This window comes from Corapipo altera, unplaced genomic scaffold (genome assembly GCF_003945725.1).
Source record: "Corapipo altera isolate COAL_440 unplaced genomic scaffold, ASM394572v1 65, whole genome shotgun sequence".
Lineage (NCBI taxonomy): Eukaryota > Metazoa > Chordata > Aves > Passeriformes > Pipridae > Corapipo > Corapipo altera.
Genome location: NW_020884891.1, coordinates 12,920,992 through 12,939,561, shown reverse-complemented (window position 1 = coordinate 12,939,561; position 18,570 = coordinate 12,920,992). Strand labels below are relative to the sequence as shown.

At 38.6% G+C, this 18,570-nt stretch overlaps 1 long non-coding RNA gene across 1 annotated transcript in view; it reads right to left on the bottom strand.

Annotated features, from left to right (window-relative positions):
* Nucleotides 1-1,696: 1,696 nt before the first annotated feature.
* LOC113948009 overlaps nt 1,697-18,570 on the bottom strand; it is a 31,285-nt gene continuing 14,411 nt past the window's right edge. The window contains exons 3-4 of the long non-coding RNA XR_003527950.1: nt 14,468-14,554; nt 1,697-3,944 (exon numbers count right to left, since the gene is read on the bottom strand). This is a non-coding gene — a long non-coding RNA (uncharacterized LOC113948009). The remainder of the gene's footprint in view (nt 3,945-14,467; nt 14,555-18,570) is intronic.

Here is an 18,570-nt window from a genome sequence, read left to right as displayed (position 1 = left end):
AGCAGAGCTTTTTCAATCATGCTGGAGCTTTAAGACCAAAGACCCAAATTACTTGTAAATGATTTATCCAATGAAAATATAATTTAGCTTTGATTGCTAATCTCTCTGTAGGAAATAAAGAGGCTAATCTCTGGAATCAGAGCAGTAAACAGGGGTGAGCTGAACCTTGAAGCTGATTATCAATTCCTTGCTTTCAGTAATTTTTGTTTTCCAGTAAAACAAGTCTGTTGGAAGAGGATTGGGCAGGCACCCCACTGCTTGCCTAGAGTGGCTTATGGCAATATTAAGGTTTGCATGAAGATGATCTTTTCTTCAGGAGCCAACCTGCCAGTGGGTCTCAGTGTGATAGATGATGTGTGCACTGGTAAGAATGGCTTTTGTAGTGAGCTTTTGACTGTATCACCATGTTTATTTCACATGATGAATAAATTTTATTAGGAACAGGGGCTATGGATATGCCTGGTATTAGTAGTTCATCACGGAGATGTGTTTTGTGTTGCATTCCAATGCAGGCATAAATACATCCCTGATGATTTCAGAGACTGAAAACTGCTCCCTATTTTTATCAATTCTAACCCGTTTTTTTTTCTTGTTACTTTTTACTGAGAACCCTGGGCTGAAGAAACTGCATGTTTCTATCTCACAGAGCTATTCAAAATATGTGCATTTTAAACATAGATATTTTTCCTAGCTTCTCCTCTACCTTTCTTGTAAAAAGCTGAATTTTTTAGATAACTGATTTGGAGATTTAGGGACCAGGGAATAAAGTTTTGCTACAATTTACAGTTGCCTGCTCCCTGATTGCCCCGAAGAATAACCTCATGGAAGAGCATCCATTTCATATCTAATCCAATTGCCTTTGTGTAAGTGCCAGTTTAATGATGAGAATAACATTTTGCTCATTTGAACAAGATGTTAAAACCTTGTTCTGTGTAACAACATTTCAGACAGAAGAAGAGGAAGGCCTCACTTTATATTTATATACTTAATCATGACCTCAGTTCAAGAAAGCACCTCTACAAGACAGATTACGAGGGTGTGTTCAACATTAACCATGTTCTTGAAATCATAGTAACACCAAAGTCTTCCAACAAAGAGGATGATTACATCATTTTCAGAAGTTGCAGAGTGGACATTTCTGCTCTTTCTTTGGTTTTTTTCTTATTTTTTTTATTCAAGCTAGCATTATCACTGTGAGTTCAAATATTTGGCTTTCATCTTCTAACACCAAAAAACGTCCATTATGCCTAAAAAACCCTGAAATGGCTCTTTAGCATCTGTGCACCCTCATATGATGTCAGGGATTTTATACTGCCTATTGTACCAGAAGCAGTAACCTCATCATTGATCCAGGAAAATTATATATTGTTTAATTTTCATACTAAAAAGAAGTAAAAAGTAGAATTATGTTTGATAATGACTATACCTGGAAGATATTGTGGAAGGTGTTGTAATTCAATCTGCCATTACAGGAGTTAAGCTATAACGAAAAGTTGCAGAAATTGAATTTGCCAATTTTAGTTACGTGCAACTTAATTATAATTGATTTAGTGCTAATGCTGGATACCTCAAGCAGAAGGCTGACTGGGTAAAGTATTTCTTATAATCCAGAAAAACTCTTTTTCCACTCCAGTTTTATATTGCATGCAGTATACTTTTAACACTGATACTTTGATTATTATAGCTGTACCACGAGTATTGTCCAAGTACCACGTGAAATGTTGTCTTGTATCTACAGATCTCCCTTCCTCCCTCTCTTCATCAGATCTGGCTGTCAAAAATGGCCAAGTAATTGGGGCAATTAAGGTGCCCCTGAGATATAATTATCCTTCATAATTTCTCTATATGTTTAAGAAAAATGATTGGCTCACAAAAACAGGTCCCCTACGGTACAATGAGAGAGAGGATATCAGAAAAGAACAAATCAGCTTTAAACTCTTGCACTTAAATAGTCCCTAAAATAACTTCAGCCCAAACACTTCCTCCTGTGCCAGTAACTTACATCACAAAGCAACATTTTAAGTATGTGTAGACAAATAAATGAGGATCATCTGTGTTCAAAGTATCCTTTGGTGTATTAGGGTCCTGGTAATGACTCTCAGTTGCTAGTGTGAGGAAGATAAATGTGGCAGCTGTTTTCCCATGCCCCACTGACTCACTATTCATCTAGCTAAGTACATAGACAGTCCTCGGAGAACCTCTCCAGCCTCACAGCTCCTCTCTGGCTGAGCAGCCTTATTCCCACTGCCACAGAGCAAGAACTGATTTAGAAAAATAAAACATCTTACCCTCATTATTTGGCCAGTTTATAGGGCAGAGGCTGGATGATTTCCTCCACCATGTGACTGCTGGCCCAAGACTACTCACAAGGCTGTGGGGGCAGGACCATGTGCCTACAATTCACAGAAATGGTCCTTGGCCACAAACGTCTGGAACTCCTCAGGCATTTCATTGTCCAGCCCAGAAATTTTAATCTTCCACCCCTGCATCTCCATCTGACTATAAATTATAAATTATAAATTAAAAAGTTTGACTTCATATTGTGAAGAAAATATAGATTAATAATATGCATCATTGTTATTGCTTAGTTTGAATGAAGAGCTGGTTGTAAAACAGCTTTTAAACACCAGTGTACTAACACAGCACTCTCTTATTTCAGATTTCCAAATACAAATAAAATACTAAGGAGTTAATATTTCACTCAGACAATTGAGTTGTAGCCTTTACTTCAGTTTCCAAAGTATGCATACATTTAAAAGGATAAATATGATACAATAGTACAGGAATAGGTGCATTCATGAGAAAAATGTTTATATCACGTTTATATCTTCCCCTGGGCAAGAACATCATCTTTCCCACCTCCACATCTCAGCTGTATGTTTCTACAAATCCATATTTACACAATTATAGAACTGAGGAAAAAGGTGTTGTGATTGCTTTAAATTCATGTCCTTTCAACCCAGAAACGGTTCTTGTACTTTCTTCACTGTGGCTATCAAATCATGGAATTCCCTGGCATGAAATAAATTATCATTTAAAACACCTATCCCTACTGAAAAATTCAGGCTTTAAAGTCATAATAAGGCACTATCCTCTCATAGGGGACAGATTGGAAGGAATCAGTCAAACAGAAATGAGAATTTGGGAAAATGGCTAACTTCTGTCTCTACCCAGATCTAATTTGCCTTCTATACACCCTAAATACCATAGGTGTGCAGATTAAAGATTTCAGGAAGAATTTACTGTTGCTCAGCACCTTGCATATTCATATACATTCAGCAAAGTGTATGAATGCACAGTTTACACTCTCCCAACTGAATGAGATGCTATTTTAACATCTGCTTTGGCTGACTGCAACACATATCATAAGGCAGTTGATGATCCAGCACCCAACACATATGTCACCTTCGAATAAGCAAGCAGAGCAAATAGTAGCTACTTCTTTCACCCTTTTCTCACCTGGAAAGTATTCATGCTTGGGTGTTGAGTGAGATTGAAGTGCTGCTTACTGTTCCAACAGCAGAGAAAAAAGCTGCCTGTTAACAGCAGAAGAAAACAATGTGTTTTACAGAAGAGTTATGTCCAGATTCAGCCAGCCTGAATTATACCTAAGTTTTGCTCCTCATGCCTCTTGGTTACTTGGGTCTAGAATCATCTTATTAAAACCACAAGGCCCAAAGTGGCTGATCTGAGCCAGTCCCACATCTTTCAGTTGTACATCACACAAAGAGCCAAGAGATCACCTCCATTTTCCATGGCAACCATGGCCTTGAAACCCCTTGTCACCACCTACATACATCTTCTCACTCCAGAAATCCTCAGGGATTTTTAAGGTTTGGTTCTGGAAGATAGAAAAAGGTATGTGCTTGCCCTTTGTATTTTTACTTCCTCTGTGCACTTTCCTGGTGTCTTCTTATTCACTTGCTGTTCCTGGATTGAACTGGCTGCAAATATAAAAGGGAAAAGAAATGCAGCTGACTCCATTGGCAGGCATGGACAAGAGCATGAAAGACAGTTACTTGTGTAGTCAGCCAGGCTCAGATTCTTTAAACGTTGCTTGTCATTGTCCCCACATTAAATGTGTCATACAATTCATATCTGATTTCACTGCTTGCTAACAGAGATTAAAAATTAAAATATTGAAGGAGGCTCTGAGATGTGTTCAGTTCCTCTGGAGAAGCCATTCCCAAGTTAAATATGTTCAACGTATTTACCTTGCTCTGAGCCTGCCACAGTCCTCCTGTCACTTTATTAAAAAGAACTCCCCTTGGGTAAATTTGACCCATTGTGCTGGTAATGCAATGGTATTTGAATCAGAAAAAATACATTAAGCTCCATGAGAGGACTGTGCTCATCTTCATATAAAATATTAACTTCCCATTTGTCTGTGGGAAAGGAAATATCTTAGAGCAATTTCTTGGGTCTCAGAAAAATATCAGGTAAAAAGACAATTATATTTCCTCTGAGAAATGCTCCAAATTGCTGAAAGAAGTATCCCCTAATGGTCAACTTCAAAGGATTTTTACAGTCACATGGAAAAAACCCTCTGAGGTATGTGCCCTGTTCACCTGAATTCTGTTTCAGTTTGTTTTGCATCATCTTATTGAAGTTCCGTGAGGAATATTATTCAAAGGGGTTTCTAAGTCCTTTCCTACTCACTGGCTTTTGTCAGAGGTGACATCAGTCAATACAAGATGTGAAAATATGTTGACCAAACAAGGATTTCCATATGTTTACATTTCAATTTATATACTTATCTCTATCAATCATCTATCTGTCTATACATCTATCTATAGATATACAAATATTTTTACATTAAAATAGAAAGGATTTGCTCTATTCCTATTTCTCCTTGGCAGAGGCTGAAGGTGAGCTAAAAACAGAAATTGTGGTCAGCTCTCCTAGTTTCCAAAAAAATAAATGGCAGCTTGAAGCATCCTCGGGACTCATGGAGAAGCACAGAGAGAAGAGGTAAAGGCTACACCCAGCAGCAGGAGACATAGAAACCCAGAGCATCCCTTCCTCCCTTTGTAAGTTCTCAGTTCTTTTGCTCCCCAATTACAACTACCAAAAAAGTTAAAACCTATTTTAAAAAGGTTATTCCTTTCTTACGTCTTCATATGAACTCAATTTTTTTAGCCTTTATAAGTGGTTCGCAAAATATACCAGTAATTTTGGTGAAAAGATAAATTTATAGGTTTCATTTATTTGAAGTTATATCACCTTTCCCTTTATATATAGTCTGTGTGTTTATATGTGTTCTCTTTTCTGATTAATTTCTGGAAAAGGAATGGGAATAAAGTAGTCAATTATAAGCAATTTACAGGCTTATTTTCAAAGAGTTTTAATGAGAACTCCAATTTTAGAAAGATGTTGAGCTTCCAAGTGATATTTAAAACTCCTAAACACAGTCTCGACCATTTAGTCAAATGTGAAGTAACATGGTAGTGATAGTATAAAGCATAGAACATACCTGGGACTATTAGTTTTACTAAGTATCTAAAATTCCCATCAATGCAGTACAGCACAGTTGAAATTTCACATTTTCTTTTTAAATCTCAAGATATTTCAAATATTAGGGTATTTTTGAGTGGCAGTAGCAAAAAAAAAAAAAAAAGACAAAATTGCCTCATTGCTGTCTGTCATGAACTGGAGGTATTTGTAATTGTCTGGTAATTGCCTTCAGTAATTGAAAGCCTGCCAGGTACTTACTCTATTATTTAAAATCTTGGGTAATTTTTCTGTAATTTTGATCAACATGGTTATCACTCTGCCCTGGTTTTTACATTCTAAGGATTGCATGGCCTTCTGTGCTGCAAAGAGAGCAGATTGTGATATCTGAGTGCTAATAACATGTATAATGAGAAAGTCATGTATTAGTAAATTGTCTCTTACAAAAGAATTTTTTTAAAGCACCACCTCCTGGGCTTGAATGCCTCAAAAATGTTGTTCTTGATTATTACTGGGAATGACACTTAACTCCATTGTTTACATTGAGTATTACATATGATATTGTGAGGATTAGTATTAATTATATATGATGTCATGATGATTAATAAAATCAGAGTCTCAAGTATGCATAAAAAACCTTAATCAGTTGTATAATTTTGCCCTGAAAAAGTCTATGCAGTTGAAAATAAACTAGTGCCTCACCTCTGCTGTTCAGGCCTGAACAGCCTGTGCAATTAGAGATAAGCTAAACTTGTAAAAGTTTTAAACAAGTGCTTGGTTGTTGTCACTTTGAATCTCATGAACTTCGGTAACTAGCACAGTGCAAGGTAAAAATGACCATCTTTTCAGAACTGAAGATCAAATACAGTGTCCAACAGATGCATAAAAATAACAAAATTAGTTCAGCAGAAACTGTTAGGAGCCACCTTAAATATAGGACTATTTGGTCTTAACTTAGCCTGTTTGAGCTGAACATTCCTAAGATTAGACTTTTCATGCTTTTGTATTTGATAGTCCATGTAAGCATGTCTAGGCCACTCCAATCCGTTTCACTGGGATATGTAAAAGGTGGTGGCTGTATCTCCACTTGGCTGCATGAGTTGTTTTGAAAACTAATAATGAAAGTTTCTGTGAGGCAGAAGTGCCATTCAGGAGACTGGGAGCTCTTCAGCTGATTACTGGGAAGCATGGGATGCCATCACAGTCACTGGAAAAGACTACAAAGCCTTCAAATGTTCTGTATGAATCCTGATTTCCTTGGAAGGTTACTTTAGTCAAACAAAGTCTCTTTTTTCCCCTACCTTGTTCAATAAGTGAACAAACCTTTGAAAAGCTTGCAGGTGATCAAAATATTCCTTGAAATCATCTCGAACAGAATGTAGCCACAAGGTAAAATTCTTACAAGAGCAAAAACTGGTCATGCACGATTACTTCCTCACACACAAAATAACTGACTCGGAGTTCATATCATCATTAAATAAATAGGAACTAACAAAAAGTCTTTTTTTCTTTCTCTGTCCTTATTACTGCAGAATGTGTTTTGACAATGTTTTCTTAGTTAATTTGGACCCAACTCAACCTTGCTTTTATTCTGTGTAATGATTTTCAGTAATGCAAAGAGGCTATATAGGCCTGCATTTTGGATTTCATGGATTTTTACTCTCGCTTTGGTAGACACATACAGCACAAGGGAAGGGGATGGGATGTAGGTCTCAGTGCTGAGCAAGAGCAGCTGCTCTGCAGTAACATGGAAGGAATGCTGTATTGTTGCATGGCTTACCCTCACTCTATGTCTGTCATGGATGGATCAGATAAACTTGGTGCAAACTCTAGATACGTATTTACTTCTCATTATTTACAAGAATATAGACTGCCTTCTGATTTGCTATGGACAACATTTTGCTAATGTTAACCCTAGAATAACACCTTCCTCTCACATAAAGTCAGTGAAGCTCATTGCAGAATGTTGTCTGATATGACTGAGGATTTCTGAGTTGTCATCTTTCATTTCTGGTAGCTGGCAGCTTGCTCTGTTGCTCACCAGGATACACACAAAACCTTTGGAAACAATGCTGCTAAAGAAAGCCTTTAGTGCTTTTCCTTTCAGTCCTGGCACTTGACATCCATTATACTGGTGTGTGAATGACAGTAAATAAGTGCATGTTTAAGAAAGAAAAAAGTTGATAAAGGCATTGCTACATCTTACTCAGGTCATCAGCACAGTTGTACTAAGTGCTTTAATGAGCATCTGTTTCTCCTTCCTGCTATCAGCAGTCAGTTCATCTTTCCCCTGCATCACATCACAGCCCCACGGCCCCACTGTTCTCCCTGTCTCCATCCCAGCTGAATCCTCCCATTCCTGAACAGTCAATCACTGCCTTCCACAGTCAGTCCCTTTGAAGCTAATTTCCCCACTCCTGAAAGAAGATTCTACTGAAAATTAAAAAAATAAATAAAAAAATACAAAGTTCAAAAAATGTAAGCTGTATGGAGAATGGGATAAATGTTGATCTGTAAACCTTTAACAACTGGGGCCTTAATCAAAAGGTGTAGAGTCATCATTCTCCTCTAAGACTGACCACGGAGCAATGAATGCACAGAGCAATGCAACATCTTCCACATGTTAAAATTAAGAAATGAGTCTGAAATCCAGGTTCTGATCTGACTCTCACCCTTTTGATCTTAGTAGTCCTACACTTCACCAAAGTCTCTGAAAATGCCAGATGAGCTCTGAAAGGGAGGTAGAGCACTTTAGAGCTGACACCACTATCAATCCTGCCCTTCTCTGCTTTCAGTATTTGAAAATATTATGTTCCAAATAAGGACAGGTAAAGATTCAAATAATGATTATTACAGCCACTTGATATTCATTTGGTATTGTGCTATTATTAGCTGTTTGGCTGAACAAAGAGGTGTTTCTGGGAGATAAACTGCCTTTCCTTAGGCTGCTGCTCAGGTACGTTGTCACTAAGCCCATCAGATACAGATGGGTTCAGAGAGGAGACAGGTCAAAGACACAAAGAGTTGGATAATTCCCTTTTTTGCTCTCCAGACAGGGAGTAAGCTATTTGACAAGCAGGTGCAAAGTTACTCACTCCTTATGCAAGCAAGGAGCAGGAGAAAACACTGACTGAGTCACAGTTTGTCCCATGGTCTGACTGCATCCCCTATTTCACTGCTCACTCAGGGCCAGAGCAGCCATGTGTCAGCCAGCAGCTTCCTTAACTGCACAGGCAGGGAAGTGCTCAAATGCATCACATCCACTTTTCCTTCCCACTGTAAGATGAACTGTAATCTTGAGAGCAAGACTAGTTACGAGGCTCTGGTTCAATGTCGGGTTATAAAACCCAGAAACATATTCCATTCCCAGCATGACACTAATGGAATATCTCAGTGGTGAGTGGTGGTTTGAGGGCTGGTATATGAAAGACCAGAGGTATAAATGATACTTATGTGCTGCAAGCTTCAAGAAAAATGACAAATGCACTGTAGTTCCTGTGATGATGATTGGCTGTGAGTGGAACACACAGACCCGTTTGGGTGCTTTTTGCTTGTTGAAAATACTCATGACATTACTGGGGGGTGAGGAGGATGGAACAGGGGGAAGGAGGATGTCCAATATTTCCTTCCTTTTGTTTTCCTTTAAAGCTGAAAATGCCACAATATAAGAAGACCTCTGAGCAAGTGCTGGGTTAGACCCCATTGCTGGTGCATTTGGACAGAACGTTGTAGGGCTCCTGAGAGTGTTCCCTGGGACATGATGAACAGGTAAACTCTTTCCAGGGGCCTGCAATGCCAGGCATGGGTTGCCTTGTTCTTGTTCAAAGAGTTTTCTTTAAGGCAACTATCTCTATTCAAGACAGTGTCTTAGTGGCTCAGTAGCTTCTTTAAAATAGAAATTTTTGACTGCTGTGCACAACCTTTCATCTGACCCTTGACTTGTTTTCAGCCTCCTGTCTCTGGATGCTAACACAAGGGTAACAGCCCTTCCAGAGGCTTAGTTAGCAACCCTGAACCTCTTTACCATACCTGGACAGACTCATTTGATATATTACTACACAACTGAATTAAAATCAGACTTACATTAATTTACTAGAAACAAAATCTTGGTGAATATATCTTGCTTTATAGCTGCAGGGCTCTCTGTACAGAATGTTTGTTCCAATTTACCTTTTTCATAAGGTCATTGACAGCCCTTGTATGCAAACTGTAAAAAAAATATGGGTAGAGCTTATCAGTGTACTCTAAGGTATTTCATGATACAAAATTACAGTGTCTGTGCATTAATTTTGGTAAGTAAATTAGCAAGGAGATAAAGGCAATTTTCTTTTCTATAGTGAATTACTGTAAACCCGATTTTTCACTTCTTTCTTGGAAGATCACCATGGCAGATCAAATAATGTATGATCTAGTAAGGCACATTTATTTTCACTGTGTCTCTCTCTCCTTCTGCTCTTCCCTTCATCACAGGAGTAAAAGTTGCATGAGAGGGTTATATATACAATTGTATTCTGCCATAGTTTGCTATATTTTCCTTCGCCTTTGGGTAAAGATGGATTTTTTTGCCCCCCAAGGAGTAACCCAGACACCTCATAGCCATAACTTCTATTATCTTCTTGCCTGGAGAGCTTAGATCTATTCAACTGTGAAATAGTTTGTCCCTATATTATGCAGCCCTGGTAATTCTCTCTTTGGCATTACTCAGAGATGCCCAGGGTGGAAGCATCACCTCCAGGAAAAGAAGGTAAGAAGTTGAATGTAGCACCAGAACTTTACAATAGGAGGGAGGAGGGAAAAAGCCAAATATGTTCATGTATCTTAGCAAAGTGTGAAATAAGAAAACTGAAAAATTATCTTTGAGAATGGATTAAGTGTCTTTGAATAGAGCGTGGGATATTTTTTAAGAGCAAATCCCAGCTCTTTGTGGAATTTTCCATTATGCAACTGAATTTCATGACAGTAGAGCATTTTTTTCCCACTGTCTAGACTCAATAATAAACCTCGTTTGTATATATACTTATGCACATGTTTACACATTATGGAGATGTCAGAAGAGATGCCACAGTTAAAGATGGTTGTTTGGTTGGAATATACAGTTAAAGCAGTACTAAAATTCCATTTTCTTCACACTTCAGTGAATTCAGACTGAATTTAGTATCCAACTTTGACAATCTAACTCTTTAGAGGATAATTTTATTCTGGCTTTGGTTTTGACAAATAACCTACTGGCTTGCAGAGGAAATCTTCTCCAGCTCTTGTCTGTCCTGTATTTAAAGGTTGGACTAAAGCTTTTAAAATGTTTGGGTTTAACTTTCATTTAAAACACTTATAAACATATGCAGTCCTTTCCACAGCCAAAGAAAACTGTAGGATATCATAAAAAATTCAGTATTTCTTGTTTGAGGATTTTTTTCCATGTATTGCACTGTTTTGTGACAGGTTATGAGTGACTGTGTTGGTGTGGATGACAGGCTGCTCACATGGAAGAGTGAGGCAGCAGATGTTTTTGTACAGCCTGAGCAACACCTGGGTTTGACCTCGACAACAGATTCAAAAAGTAGGTTTTTGAGCTAATGTGGCAGCTGAATAAAGTTTGGATCTGTAAACATTAAAGCAAGTCTCACTGGATTCTCTGCTCAAGAAGGTGGAATTTTGTACATTTTTAATAAATAAACAGAAATGCAACAGTTCTACCATTTTTTTCCCCGCTGAACCAGCAAATTCCCCAAACCATTAAATATTGATTCTGCTACTTGGGTCAAAAGAGATCAGTCCATATCCTTCCAGGCATTCTCCAGCTAAAATAGTGTCTTTTTCTAGTCTAATGCTATCTTGAACGTAGTCCAATTCTGACATTTTAAATGTGATTTACATTGTGTTTTTCAGAACAGTTTATAGTGAACCACACAGAGATTAATCAGTAAGTCCATTCCAATCTCCAGCTACTTCTATTTTACCCTATTCTAAGTCAACTTTTTAGGCCAGGACTGGGGGTAAACAGAAAAGAGAATGTATGCGAGTGCTTGGAGTGACTGGAAGATAAAAAATGGACATGGTTTTGTATTAGCTGATTAAATTTTCAGAAGAAAATTTAAATAACAGAGACTTTAAGGGGTGTGTGAAGCAAAGGCAGATTGGTATTTGTGTGGAGCTTGCAGCTAAGGTAGATTCCACTTTTTCAAGGAGAAATATCTATGTGATTCCTTCCCACTTTCCTCCCTGGACATCAGATGGGCATTCATGAGTGCAAAAATGCCAGTGGACCTATCCAGAGCTCCAAGCCCTTCCTGATTTTCATCTGGTTCTTCCACAAGAGCAATAATACAGTCTTAAAAATATTTAAATGTCAGATGGTGTTGTCTCAGGCGGCTCTGTGGAAAATTTTACTTTTATTTTTTCTTTCTCACAATAATTTAATTTTGGCTGTTTTTCTGCTAAAACACTGATAGCATTATAGAAGGTGAAATATAAATTTGACAGGTAAAAAACATTTTAAAGGCATACAGTTTCATGCTGCATCACACAACTTTGTTATCAATTAATAGACAATAACTTCTAATACTCTGAAAGACTTTCAAGGTATTCGACAGCTCAGAAATGTTCATCCGCATAAAAGTAGCATCATTTTTTTAAAATGACTGATTTGGTCTGATATGGAAATATCTGGTCCTGATTATTTCTGTCAGTGGACCTTGGGACTGCGATGGATGTTGACGACTCCTCAACCAAAGAAGTGTATTTTGGTAAAGGCTCCAAAGAAGGCAAATTCCTGAGCTGCAACTGGACCAAAACCTTGTCTAGTTCCAATCTATTCTCCGAAAACCCAGAGAGGAGCAGAGTGACCCAGTGAGCCTCGACATGTATGAGCTTGGAACACCGATCATGAGATTAACGCTTCAATAGCAGGTGGATTTTCCAGGACTCATGTATCAAGGAACAAAGTTGTGGGTACAAGGAGTGTCATGCCTACCTTCTCCATTGCATGTTATTTGAATACAAGACAATCACTGTATTCCATAAATGTGGCAGCCTAAGTGACCCTTCCTTGAGCTCTCCCTACCAAGCATCCTGACTGCACAGTGGTTGTCTCCTCTTGAGCTCGGCACCTCTCAAGGGATCTCCTCGAGGCAGAGAGACATTTCACCAACAGCAGATTCTGGTAAGTGACTGATATTGTCACATTGTCACATTGATATATGCATAACCTTGCATGATAACTTTGATTTTTGTCTTGGCGATTTTGATTTTTGCAGCTTTGAATCACTGCCTAAATGATTGTGCAGTGCAGTAACAGAGTGAGCCTTGCCATGGAACTTTGTTAATAACTTTGATGGTGGTTCTTTAAGCAATCTAAATCACCCATTCACAACAAATTGGTACAGTCAGCAGGATCCTAAATCAGGATTCGTGATGGATTCGTGATGAATCCATATAGTCGGCAGGATGGCAATTAGTGTCACTGATTACTTACGGAAACACGAAATAAGTCCAAGTCCCAAATTCTCAGAAGGGGTTCACAGCCACTGGTATGATTTTTGTTTTTGTGGTTTTTTTTGTTTGTTTGTTTGTTTTGTGGCTTTTTGTGGTTTGGTTTTGGGTTTTGTTTTTTCCTTTGTTTTTGGTTTTTTTGGTTTGGGTTTTTTTAACAGTATTTATGGTCTTAACATCCACTGCTTAATCATCATGGTAATTAAGTATTTTATGAGTAGATTAGATTTGCTCTAGAAAAGAATAAAGCCCAAATGCATGTGCTAAATAGAAGTAGTGATATCATACTTGATTAGGTGTTAATTTGGTGAACACTTAAGTGGGAGTGAAAAGATGCAGTTGTCTCCTGTGAGAAGACTTCCACTGCATGTGACAAATAAACATTTCAGCATCAATCTCCCCATCATCAGGAAGGAAGCTGTGACCTAAAGCCTCAACACAAGCATCCTCCTCTTAATTTTGTTTTAGACCTGAAATCCTGGGAGACAAAATAACTGTGTAGTAGAAATGGTGCAATTGTGACATCTTCCCTCATTACAAATTAGGTAGTGAGGTACTTCAACGTGGAAAATCGACTTTGTGCCATCTGCAAAGTCATAATCTTACTCTTAATGCTTTGGTAGTCTAATTAATGTAAATACACAAGACTGAATAATTGCTTTGAGGTCACCTTAATTAGAACTTCCATCTTTTAATTGGCAAAGAGATTAATTAAGATATACCCTCAACTGTCCACTAAATCCCATCCTTTCTATTTTATAAAGAATTATTCCATCCTACGCAAGTGCAGGTCAAGAATACTAATCCTACCTCACTCTTCCATTCTGCCAGTGGTTTTTCTACAAAGGGAAATCTTCCTGGCACATGCACACTAAATCCCATGGAAACACTGGCACCTGTCTCCCTGCATTCCCTGTGTATGGATGAGCCATGGAAGAAACAGTTGGTGCCACTACAACTGCTTCTCTGGAAGTCCAGAGGAAAAGAAAGGGCAGAGTAGAGGGAGCACTACCCCCAAGATGGAGGGACCCAAACAGAGACCAACCCTCTTGGACATGTCCAAGCCTTGGCAGCTGCTTGGCAGCCTGAAAAAGAGGAACCATGGTAGGATGCTTAGAAATTCCTGGGAAGGGGAACGATAGGGAAAGACCCTTAAAACCTCATTAGCGTGAGAGTTTCTAATGCACAACTTTCTTTTACCCAGAATGCATGATTTCTCATTAATTTCATGATCTCAGCACTATACACTAGGTTAAGTACATCTGCACTGAGTTTTCAGAGGAAATTAAGTGAGAACTGGAAAAAAAAATTGGAAGGTGGCATTTTCAGCCAAGTGCCACTGCCAGGTGTAAAGATTTCTGCAGCTATTTACAGCCAACCCTTGGCACTGCTGCTCTTTTGAGACCTCTTAGTTCAAGCTAAACTCAGGCTGCTTTTCAGTATGGCCAGCATTTTTGCTGTCTGGGAAGAGGCATACCTCTGCAAAAATCGAGATTTCTTGATGAAAACCAAAACCTTAACTACTAACCTATGGCAAATCCATTCCTTCTGTGCTGCCAGCCATGCAAAGACTGCTCGGGATAGTCTGGGGTCAGAGTGATTAAATTTAGAAGTCCTAGCGAAGTAAAAAGACTAGTTAGCAGATTTATTGCCAAATCAGACACTTCTTATTTAAACTCTTGAACAAAAAGTCCATATTTCCCCTTCAAATTCTTGATTCTGCCTTGTCCATTCGATGTTAGATGCCTGGAGGTGCTGAGTTATACTGTAAAGAATGGTGTCTGTCAAAATCTCATTTATGCAGGAGGTGGACCTGGAGCTGTGATCCCACCAGAACTCCACTGCCTTAGAGAAAGCCAGGAAAGCAGGTGAGCTGAGACTGCCACAGGAAGTTATAGCTTCTTTCAGTGCTTTCCTCAGAGGAGAATATAGAAATAGCTCTCCCATAGACTGGTATAATCTTTTGGGAGGGCAGCAGTGATATAAATATGTTCATCCTCTTTCATCAAAAAGAACACATTTTTACCACAGCTGCATATAAAAATTAGGTAAGTTAGAAAGTGGTGTTGAGAGGATTTTTGTATAACAGATTCAAGCTTCTGTATGAGAGCTCAGAAACTGCAGGTTTAAATACCCTTTGTTTCCAACTAAATTGGCCATGCTCTGCCATGAGCAGAAGCACCTCTTTATAGTGTTTCCTTCAAACATAGATTTAAGAAACAAAAACTATACTGCACCACCACCATTGAAAATATGCTGCTTCAGCCTGTGAAGCTGGGGCAATGGAATTAAGAACATTGTATAACACAGAAACACTATAAAACAAACCCTTGCAGATTAATAAAAATATATTTGCTTCCAAAATTTTTTTGGTGACCCAGCAAAGCCTCAAGTAGCCATGTTCCTTGCTGTACCACCTATACCTCTCTGTAATGAAGACTTGAGGAAAGGTGGAGAGGAAGAAAAAGCACCTGAGAGTACTATTCAGCCCGGAAGGCCAGTATATAGAGGTAGAAGTTGTGAGCAAAGACAATGCTGCTTCTTGTTTGACTCCTTTGGCATTCACTGAAATAGGTCTGTGTTCTCTGAAAATAATAATAACAGTTCTTCTTCAAAATGCTGCTGCTCTTCCACACATATTTCCTCTAAGCAGAAAACCCTGCAAAATCCTGAATGTGTTGGTGAATGCTGTGGTCAAAAGAGCAATTGTTACTTCCAAGTTGCCTTGTCATCTAAGTGACATTGCTGAGACAAAGGCCCCTGAAGGATCCTGGCATCAGGGACCTCCCACAGGTACTGTGAACAAATCAAAGGACTTGTCCAATAAGGAGTATAATCATATTTCCCTTCTGAAATGAAGACCTCTCTCCTGACCTTCTATCTCCTCAGATTAATTCCAGCACTGTTATAACACATTTATTTGCCCTCAGGGGAAAGGAGATGCCTTCACCAGAACATTTCCACACAAGGACAGTAAATCCTAATGGATTGGGGTTGTGGGTGAAAGCCATGCATTAGAAACCTTCTCATCTACAACTCTCCCTCTCCTCTGGGCATAAATATCCCTTCTCCAACAGGGTTCTTGAAGCACTAAATCCTGTGGGGCTGAGTCAGAATGTCACAGGGATGAGCTACAGCCAAGTGTGTGCCACACACCAGGCTGATCCAGCACTGGGTTGTGGAACTGCACTGCTGCAACCCAGCTGTCCTGAGATGATATAGCACATCATAAAACCAAGACAGGTACCCAAAAAAAGCAACTCTTAGGAAATATGTTGGTTTGGACTTGTTTCGGAACTTCTTTACTTCCTTATCAAATGGAAAATATGTCAAAACCAGTAGGAATTTTTTAAAAAAAATTGCCATTTTTCTGATTAATGACAGTGACACTATTGATAGTTATTGACTATCTCTTCTCTTATATGGATTTGCACTTTAATGTAGACTCTTGTCTATCTTACGGGACTGGATAAATAAATTGTCACAGATATGTGACAATTGAATATAAAACGGACATCTTCATATAGATTACTTTGCTTGATATCACAGAATTCATAATCTTTATTATAGATCAATCATCTCCTGTGCAATTTTCATTAAAAATAATCCTGGATATAATTCTACTCTCTTGCCTAGGAGAGAAGCAGAGCAAGGCTGAAACTAGTTTGAGACCCATGGTCTAAGACTTACCTTTGCTTTTAGGCAGGAGGCAATACAACTGGCACTTTTGTGCTGCTCAGGGATGACTTCCGAGGTATTTGACAAGAAATGTGGGAAAACAGTGAAAATATATCTCAGTCCAGTTGAGATGGATGCTTCCCTGCTCCCAGGGGCTCCAGCAGTGAGGCCCAACTATCCAGGACCATAAGGGAGTTACTCAGCACCTTGTCAGCACACACAGCTGAGCTCTGGACCTTCTGCTCAAGGAACTGAAACAAATCATCCTCAAAAGTCTGTTCATGCACAGTTTGAGGAGCTCTCAAGATTTGAGCCCATCCACCTCTCTTTTTTTAAAAAAGTTTTTGTTAAACATATAATGGTGTTTGGAAGCAGAAATTCAGGCTCTCCTTCTACCAGGACTGGTTTACTTTATTTTGGTCAGAACTGAAGCAAACTGAAAGCTAATTATTTCCTGCTTCAAGAGCAATAGAGTGTTTATTGGAATGTTCCCTACAATCCTATTAGAAGTGTTATAGGAGCCCAGTAATAAATGAGTTTCCAAATAATTAAATGCAGCTTTCCATATAGACAGATAGCTCAAGAAAATGTCTATTACTTTTTTTTTTTCCCTTCTTCTGCACCAACACCAGTTGTTACAAAGCAGGAAGAAGGTATTCACTGGAGTTTAATATAAAATACCACCACTGTGGAATGTTTTACTCAGGGTGAAATTCATCCTCAGTGAATTAATGTTTAAAGCTAAATGGGAATATTATTAGTTCCACTGTCTAAATGTAATTTCATTGGGTGCAGATTTCTCACCTTTTTTTATTTAATCATTCTAAAATTGGCAATGTAAAATTGGAGCTTCCACCATTTTTAATAGGATTTTTGATAACATTTATCTCTAATTGTGTTTTAGAGAATTACTTTCATTCTTGGTCAAAATAATGTGAAATATAACAACAGTTATTTGTATGTCAGAAGGAAAAAGAGGAGAAGTAAGCACTCTCTGCTGGCCTGCAGAGCCAGGGCACTGTAAGAACAGGTACTTCCCACCCTTGCCCAAGGGCATTGTGATGCTGAGCACATCCAGCACTCTGGGTAGAACAGCTAAACCCCACAGTCTCATGCACCAGCATCTGCATTTTATCTTCACAGTTAGCTGGGTGTGAGCATGACTTTTAAGCTGCAGTTCCTGAATGGAAAGTCATTGTTAAAACATTTTCATCCTGGACCTGTGTAAGTACCTGCTTTGACATGGAAAGTTACAAAGGCTGAGAGGGTTTGCTTAAAAACTTTGGTGTGTCTGCCTTTATCTTCATTCATAGCAAACCCACCTCGAGCTCAAGTCTCAGCAGCTGGTAGATTTTTGTTCTTTCCAAAAAGTGTCGGCTTCTCCACCCGAAACAGTGTGCACAGCCTTTGCTTTGAAGCTTATCCTTGGTTTTATTTTCAATAAAATCACTTTTATTGAAATCTCTCATGAGGGTACCAACTTGCCTCATCAAATGCTCTTTAGTAGTATTCTTTATGATTTTCTTCCCCTCTAATTTATACTGGGGAACATAATTTAGGAGAAAAATTAATAACAGCAGCCCCTGAAGACAGTGCGGTCAAACTGAGCCAGATTTTTGCTAATGGCCCTCTCACCTGACTTCCCATTGTGCCTGATTGCCTTCCTGTCATTCATGTGTGTAGTCTCTGCTACCTGTCCAGCTGGGAAATCTCATATCTGTGCAGAGTAGTGGAGTTGGAAGAACAAATCTCTTGATCAAATTCACAGAGAACAAAACAGCAGCAAAACTAAGAACTGGATTTAAAATTTAATCCAGGGTTTTAAGTGTGTATTCTGCCTATAATTTCGTAAATGTGACAGTTGTTGATTACTTGAACTTCTACTAATATTGGACTAACATGGGAAAAATTACTAAGTTGTTTTCTATGATGAAAACTGAGTAATTTGTGGGT